At 39.1% G+C, this 7,426-nt stretch overlaps 1 long non-coding RNA gene across 4 annotated transcripts; it reads right to left on the reverse strand.

Annotated features, from left to right (window-relative positions):
• Positions 1-2,261: 2,261 nt before the first annotated feature.
• Positions 2,262-5,554, reverse strand: LOC125532408. 4 transcript variants are annotated; one of them, XR_007294097.1, is made up of 4 exons: positions 5,244-5,522; positions 3,338-3,974; positions 3,162-3,242; positions 2,262-2,567 (listed from the first exon to the last, which is right to left on the reverse strand). It is a non-coding gene; the product is annotated as an uncharacterized LOC125532408 (long non-coding RNA). The 4 variants fall into 4 exon arrangements; XR_007294095.1 differs by having other exon boundaries at positions 3,162-3,974; positions 5,244-5,523; XR_007294098.1 differs by having other exon boundaries at positions 2,262-3,438; positions 3,849-3,974; positions 5,244-5,518.
• Positions 5,555-7,426: the final 1,872 nt, after the last annotated feature.

Genomic DNA, 7,426 nt, shown 5'->3' on the forward strand with positions numbered 1-7,426 from the left:
ATCAAAGCCATGGGAATGGTACGTTGATGCAACAGACAACAGACTGAACACTCTAGACTGAACACTCTAATGGCGTTCTGAAGCTCAGAGACTGTTGCACGAACCTAGAATTAATGCATGCAGCAAAAATTAGTTCTGTGGTTAGTAAAGAGTACATACAAGATGATAGATTGTCATATCTTAAACAAGAAGGTGGGCGATGGCCTCTAAAAGAAGCGACCTATCTAGTGAAGGAAAAAACTGTCATGAGGCTTTTATTCCCTATGATAGAGCTGTAGGCCTGTAATTCATAATACTATCTTTCAGCATATCAGGGTCAGATCTATGCTCCAATAAGTCTGTAGATGGGACTACCCAATTTATATTGCCAGAACATTGCAGTAGTTTTGTCTGCTGTAGCTTGCAGCACGGAAAAGTTTGGTATAGATCTTAACAGGGGACTTGTATTCACACAAGGTAGTGTTTGGATAGGGTCAGGTTGAATGGTTTGCTCCGCCCACCACGGCAAAGACAGTTTTGATTGATCAATGCCACGGCAAATTCAGGTGGAGGTGAGTGCGGGTTGATTAAAGGAAACGGCAGGGGATTTTGTGCAAAAGTGTGTGCGCTGACCGGTCCAGCCACCTGGCTGCCAATTGTCGAGTTCTCATTGGCTTGGGACTAAATCATCACATGAGGTGCAAGTTGAGGTATGGTGGAGTCAAGTTTTGCAAGTTTGGGACTAAATCTTCACATTCTATGCAAGTTAGGCTATCTGGGGTGCTATTACCTCTATATTCATCCTTACCATCTCGATCTCTCTTTTTCCTGAGCCCATACTCAATTGCACCAGGTCAAAAAACAATTCACAATCCCCGCAAAAAAAAACAATTCACAAATTGCCAAAAAAATGTGCGTGCTATTTTTTTTAAAAAAAATCGGAATTTCAAAAATTATCCCCGTCTTTAAAAAATGTCAGCAATTTGAAAAAATATTTACCTTTTTCAAATTTTGTTCAGAAGATTTTGTGTTGACTTGTTGGCTGATTAGTTTCTTGCAAACGGTTGTTGTACGCTTGTCTTTCTTCAACAATGTCCTGTCAAACTGCTGACTTTTTGCGTGCCGTAAACACGTTGGAAAAGCTTCAGCAGATAATTGTTACACCTCAATCGGCTTGGCAGAGATCCCGATAAGGATGCGCCACGAGGGCACGAGGTAGTAGTCTTCACAAGATACGTGCGCGTATAAACTCCGGCAACGCTGAACCAGTACGAGGAGTGACCACTCCAACGATCCTCCAATCCACATGCTACCAGGAAATAAGACAAGTATGCATGATCGATCGATCCTCCAATCCACATGCTACCGAAAAAAAAACGGTACAATTGCTGTAAGCACGCAAGGACCGCTTCGTCGCGGCTCTATCGCCGTGAGGGCGACGTTGCGGAAGGAACGATAGGCACAAATATCCATTTCTAAGCCCATTTACATCCGGTCAAAAAACAATTAAAAAAATAAAAAATATATTTTTTTACATGGTAGATAATTTGATGTGTGAGGTGCACTCCAAATTTCAAGTCATTGGACGTATGAATAGCTCTTAGCAAAAAAAGGACTGTCTATTCTACATCCGGATGAAATTCAATTAGCTTTCATCCAGATTTTTCAGCCAACCACAGGATGCCAACTGTCCCCTGTCCTCATGTTTTCTTTTCTGCCCCGCTTTTAAACAAATTAACGGGTCCACACCCCAACTTTTCCAACCCGGACAGAACGACAGCCAAAAGAGGAATTGAAAGAACCACAACGGTACGCCCAAAGCTTTTACATGATCACTAGGCTAACAAAAGGAGGAAAAACACCAAGATGATGTCACCTAAAAAATACATTGACAAATACAGTGTAAAATTCACTAAAAACCATAGTAATTTCTATCATGCCCATTGAGAATTATAGTGAAAGATGCATTAAAGTGACACTGCAAAAATCCACTAAAATTACACTGTAAATCCACTAAAAAACTGCTAAGATTAAACACTAAGAATTACAGTGTAAAATCCACTAGAATTACACTTTTGCACTGAAAAACTGCTAAGATTAAACACTAAGAATTACAGTGTAAAATCCACTAGAATTACACTTTTGCACTGAAAAACTGCTAAGATAAAACACTAAGAATTACACTGTAAGGAACATTAGAATTACACTTTTGCACTGAAAAACTGCTAAGATAAAACACTAAGAATTACACTGTAAGGAACATTAAAGAAACCACTGTAAAATCCACTAAAAAGACACTGTAAATCCACTAATAAATCCAAGATGATATGTGTTTTTGGAACTGTCTGAAATCCAATTCGTTTCCAGTCATAGTTTTTGGCAACACAGAGTTTAACTAGTGTCACATGTGCTCCGTTTTGTTCCTGTCCCCTGAATGTGTCGATGTGCTTGTCCACCCATTCAAAAAAGAAATCACCGGGGGAATTCCTCCAAGATCCAGAGGGCAAACCTGGAGAAAATCATGGATGCACAGGTAAGAGATCCTCACCTGACAATCTTCTCCACCTCCCTGTGAACAGTTCCCTCTCCTACTTACACGAAACGTGGACATGAAAAACAGAGGAAAAACTAGCATTACATTGCAGGAAATTAAGAAAAGCAGATTAGAAAAGGAGAATGAGGTCATGGGAACAACATTGGCATGAAAAGGCATGATCAAATTCCCCCTTTACACGGTACCGGAAACATAAAACAGGAACTCTACAAAAGATTAATCAAATTACTGTGAGCAGTGATCAATTTAGCAAATTATAGTGACTTTTACAGTACAATTGCAGTAGATTTAAAAATATAATTCACAGTACAGTTACCGCAAATTTACAATGCTAATTTACGGTAGAATTACAATGAAAAGCCATTGTTCCAGTGACAATTACAATGTAATTTACAAATAGGATTACATAGTAAATTACTACAAGTTACAATGACATTTTATAGTAGATTTACAGTGTAAAAAACAGTAATCGTCTTAAATCATGCCTGTAAAACTGCATCTCAACTTTTTACACTGTAAACAGCTTATAAGTGCAGTGAAAATAGGAAAATAAGTAGAGTACACTTGCTAACAAACACCACTGAGTGCTTTCATTATCTTCGAAAATTTCAGCATCAAGAAGTCATACCAGCAAGATGAAGATGCACTCCTTCATGTAAGATGAAGCCAAAATGACCGACTTAATTCTCTTGCTATTAGACCCCAGTAACTGTCATATGCACACAGTACAAAAATTTAAGTCTTGAGTAGAAAAAAACACCTAGATGTATGGTCCAAATTTCTGAAGCTACGCATTGTACTTACACTCAAAAAAGTACAGAAATCAACATATCTTGAGAGATTACTGAGATATTTTGTCACATTATAACTTGGTTGTAAATTACTCTGACCTTCCTGTGTAAATACTGAAAATAGATTGGAAATTACAGTACATAGGATAGTAAGTTACAGGGTTAAAAATGTACATTAACTTAGACTGTAATTACATATGTAAATCATTACAATTACAAATAAAATTCAATAAAATTACACAGGGAAATTGAGTGTAAGTACACTAACATTACGGTGTAATTACATAGAATCCAAATGACTTTACAGTGTACATACACTGAAAAATAGACTGGGAATGGGATAGTAAGTTACAGGGTTAATGTACATTAACTTAGACGGTAAGTACACAGGTATTCAGATTAATATAGACTGTAAGTTACAGAAGATGAAACAAAACAGTACAAATTCCAGTGTAAATTCCAGTAAGGATTACACTGTAAAAAGACCCACTAAAATACACTAAAGATCCAAAAATAAGAATTACCGTCAATTACACTAAAACCACTGACGATATCAGTGCAACTTGATTTACGCTGTAAATCCAATTGGATATTACAGCTAATAAGCGGAATTACAGTGAAAACCCACTGAGAATTAGAGAAGAAATCCCCTGCAAATTACAGTGGAAACCAACTGAGAATTACACTTCACCCACTAAGAAAAATACATTGGAATTCCGATGAAGATTACAGTGTAAATCTAAATATAATTGCAGTCTAAATCCACTAAGAAAATACACTGGAATTTCGATGGATATTACAGTGTAAATCCAAACATAATTATAGTGCAAAACCACAAAGAAAATACACTTGAATTCCGATGAAGATTACAGTGCAAATCCAAATATAATTACAGTGTATATCCACTAAGAATTACAGTGTAAATCCAAACATAATTACAGTGCAAAAATCACGAAAATACACTGGAATTCCGATGAAGATTACAGTGCAAATCCAAAAATAATTACAGTGTAAATCCACTAAGAATTACAGTGTAAATCCACTAGGGATTACACTAAGAAATGCAATTTACAATCCACTAAAATTACACCGACAAAAAAACCAGAGTGGAGAAGTACATCAATCTCACATATATATCCCTTACTATTCCTGAATAGTACATCTAACAGAGAAAAACCACATCAAGCCCCCCTGAACATGTACTACTGCCCACTAGAAAACTACATGTACAATTACTACTCCCCCCGAAAAGATGAACATACCAAAGCCCCCCTAATCCAACCTAAGCTTGTTAGATTCAGAAGACCTGAGCCTTAGTACTTGCTAACTGCGGGATTAACACCTACTAGTAGTAACCTTGCTGCACAAAGGATTAACACTGATCCTACATTACAACCAACAAACTCTGAAGGCACTCTACTCTAGCTTTGCTTTGCTGACCCAAAATACATCACAACAACAAAACAGTGACCATGAGATTTGACGCTGCTACTAGGAGAGCGAGGACAATCAGCAACTGATAACCGCCTACTGTAGAGGCCACTGAAATTGGCTTAACGGCTTGAATGGCTGGAGCAGACCAATTCTGCTACTGGTTTAGGTGGTAAATCAACAAACAAACCTAACGGCATAGGGCTAACAAAACCTACGACCACGAACATGGATTTGAAGACACTGAAACACGAATCAAGTGTTTTCGAACTCAAATACCTAGAGATTCAATCAGCCGGATACAACCAGAGAATAGATCAAATCAGACCGCAAAGTACACACCCTACAATTAGCTGTGAGTACGAGATTCGATCCTAGATTACACCGCAAACCACACGCATCAGACAAAAAAGGATAGATCTGAGAATAAAATCCTACACAGAACTTACAACACACATGAGGATCCAGGCAAAAACGGATGAACATACCGAATCACAAAGAGCAGCGAAGTCGCCGAGGCAGAAATAGAGGCCGGGGGTGGGTGCGGCGGTCGAGAGATGCTGCAGACTAACGGCGCGAACAGCGGGGGAGCAGGAGGGGGTGGGCAGCCGGACGGGAGTGAAGCAGCCGGAGGGAGAACGCCGGCCAGCCTAGCGAATCGAGCGGATAGGGAACCACCGAGTCGCCATGAATCTCTCTCTCGACTCTGTTCTGGTTGCCTGTTGGGAATGACAAGGGAACGAGAGGGAGTGGAAGGGAACCTGGTAGCTACAGAGGCGAAATGAAAAAAAACACACAAACATGGGTCGGGCCTCGTGAGCGAGAACGGGTCTCCCCCGGAAATTGAGCGCGCCCGATAAGCCAGCCCGGGTCGTAGCAAGAGATCAGACGAATCTAGGAACACAGATCGGACGGCTCACAAATTGGATGAACGCCAATAATTTTCATCCAGATGAAAATTAGCAGTCCCAAAAAAAAATAAGGTCAGAACAGTACATGAATAGTAATTTTTTCTACAGACTATAAATTTGTCTTTTTTGTTGAGAGCTACTCAGATGCCTAAATGATCTGAAATTTGAAATGGATCTCACGCATCAAATTATCTAATGTATAATTTTTTTAAAAAAAATATACTACTCCCTCCTTTCCCAAATATAAGTCTTTTTAGAGATTTTAATAAATGACTACATACGAAGGAAAATGAGTGAATCTACACTTTAAAATATGTCTACATACATCAGTATATTGTTTGAAATATCTAGAAAGACTTATATTTAGGAATGAAGGGAGTATTTGTAATGAATTTTTTTTCAATGCTGATGCAGATGAGTCCAGGCATCGAATCGCTGCACTGACTACACTATATTAGTATATGTTTATAATTACGTCTGGTTTGGACAACCAATACGACATAGACTACATCTTAAATGATGTCCATGCCCCATAATTAAGAAACAAGACATGTATGTATGTTGCGTGTGCACCTTGTGGCCTCGTAGGAACATGTCGGTGCCTCCGCTCCGATTAGCAATTTAGGTTAGGGTTTTTTAAACCTCGCACGTGCGACGCTTGGACGGATGGTGGTGTTTCTTTGATTTTGTCTTCTGAGCTCCGATTCATGTCGTCTCCTTAGAACGGTGAGGTTAGTGTTTCTCGTCATGTGACGTGATTTGGTTTCAGGTGTTTCCGATTTATGCAAGGATTCAACAATGATGACTACGGCTTTAGGGCGCTGATCCTTAGGGGCACGTACATGAAGACTTTTAGGTTGTTATCCACAAGGTCAAGCCGGCTTTGGTAGGGAAACGGCTACAACGGTGTGTCGACGACTCATTTTGACGGCAGTAGAGGTTGTTGTGGTCTTAGAATCTCGATTTAATTTTTGTATGTATGAGATGTTTTGTTTTTCCGGTGAACTTTAAATATGATTATTTTTGTTAAAAGAAAAACATATATCCATCCTCTACCTGCATACTTTTTTGTATCTTTTCAACACTTAAAAGGTGTATTCTTTTTACCAAATACCCCTATAGGGTTTAGATGTAAGATAGATGGATCCAAAAATCCGCTCTGTGATTCCATATCCATGTCAAATAATAAGGCTCTGTTTGTTTGGTTGCGGGTGTGACATAATCGGTTGTGGGCTAGTTGTAGTGGCAAATATACTGTGGCAAGGTATAGTATCTTCCAGCTTCCCTTTTATTGATATAGTTCTTGTGGCAATTGCATTATGCTGAATTAACCACACCCATATCTTTATCTTCCAAGGGAGTTATGCTTTCCAAAATGTGTTTGACCAAGTGATCAGCTTAGTAAGCTATCAACAAAAAAATTCAATCAATGATAAATTGTGTTTGAAGGGTCCGTAATTAAAAATGTGAGCATATGTATGCTCCTCACGGAATATGTTTTATATTTGGTCCAACTTATATGTTGAGATATGCAACAATCAAAAACGTCTCTCTATATATATATATATAATAGCACTATTAGGTTTAGAATAGTTATTTGGATCATGATCAATCCTTATAGTGCCCGATGCACTTGTTCCCGAACTCCCCGAACTTGTGCAGGAGAAAAAAAGACACACCCACTCTTCCACCACTTCCACCCGATGCCCAACCTCCCCCGATCTCGCTGCTGCCCCCCGCTTCCCCTGCCTCCCGGCGCC

This window comes from Triticum urartu, unplaced genomic scaffold (genome assembly GCF_003073215.2).
Source record: "Triticum urartu cultivar G1812 unplaced genomic scaffold, Tu2.1 TuUngrouped_contig_9828, whole genome shotgun sequence".
Taxonomy (NCBI): Eukaryota; Viridiplantae; Streptophyta; class Magnoliopsida; order Poales; family Poaceae; genus Triticum; species Triticum urartu.